The sequence below is a fragment of the Pseudophryne corroboree genome, chromosome 10 (genome assembly GCF_028390025.1).
Source record: "Pseudophryne corroboree isolate aPseCor3 chromosome 10, aPseCor3.hap2, whole genome shotgun sequence".
Lineage (NCBI taxonomy): Eukaryota > Metazoa > Chordata > Amphibia > Anura > Myobatrachidae > Pseudophryne > Pseudophryne corroboree.
This window is the reverse complement of record NC_086453.1, coordinates 78,655,848-78,656,894: the sequence shown is the minus strand read 5'-3', so window position 1 is coordinate 78,656,894 and position 1,047 is coordinate 78,655,848. Positions and strand designations below refer to the sequence as shown.

At 37.8% G+C, this 1,047-nt stretch overlaps 1 non-coding gene across 1 annotated transcript; it reads right to left on the bottom strand.

Annotated features, from left to right (window-relative positions):
• Window positions 1-475: 475 nt before the first annotated feature.
• Window positions 476-588, bottom strand: LOC134967928 (U5 spliceosomal RNA). The gene has a single exon (XR_010189263.1). It is a non-coding gene; the product is annotated as a U5 spliceosomal RNA (small nuclear RNA).
• Between the last annotated feature and the right edge of the window lie 459 nt (window positions 589-1,047).

Sequence of the window (1,047 nt, the reverse complement as noted above, 5' to 3'; positions counted from 1 at the left end):
GGTCTTTATAATGTTTGACACAGACGCATTTACCAATGGCGGATCGCGTCATTTTGGAAACGATTAAATAGTGGTTAGAGTCTACTCAGTCTCTGTAAAAATAGAGACATTGACTCACTGGGATTTAGCAATGTATGTTGTCAAAAACCCCGCACTATCTGAGTGCTGGACTAATGTACCCTTCTCACTCGTAGTTATCGGTGTGAGATTTGACATAGAATCGTGCATTAAATTATAAGACCAGTTAAATAAACACTCTGGTACCCAAAGGGAAATTAGCCCTTTGGAAAGACTGTCTTTTGTTAGAGCTGGCGGAGTAACTTCCGAGACTCCGATGTTACCGCTCTTTTAATTTGAATTGCCCATGCTTATAGGATTTTTAAAATTATTTTTAGTCTGCGCTAGAGCCTTACTCGCTATGCAGACAGACACCACAATAGGCAACGGACAGACACTTGCACGACTTATTGAAGTTATTATGTGTCATATATATATTTTATTGTATATGAAACTCATGGTTGTTCCTCTCTACGGAAATCTTTAGTAAAAGGCGAAAGATTTATTCGATCTGAAGAGAAACCAGAGTATTCTTTATGTGAAAATCAGTTCACATGGGCATGTGAAACCCGAACCAAATTCCCACTAACACCCCTGCGCCTCTGGTGGCTTAGAGATGTAGGGCAGGAATGTTCCAGAATTACAAACTGGAAAACAACAGGAAGCATGGTTAAAATGGCCCCTTTGCCATGCTGACCCTGATAATCACAGAACAAATTACAAATGTTTCCGTGTTAATATAGCCTATTATACAGTATAATCACAGGCCGGGTACAACACATGCTCTATGAATAAATATATATAAGCTCATAGCCTATGATAATTACAGACATTAATATATTTATACAGCATTAATATAGGCTCTATAGCCTATTATACAGTGATAACCACAGTCTTAATATAGGCTCCATAGCCTATTTACAGTGTTAATAACAGCCATTAATATAGGCTCAATAGCCTATTATACCGTGAAAATCACAGACAGTAATA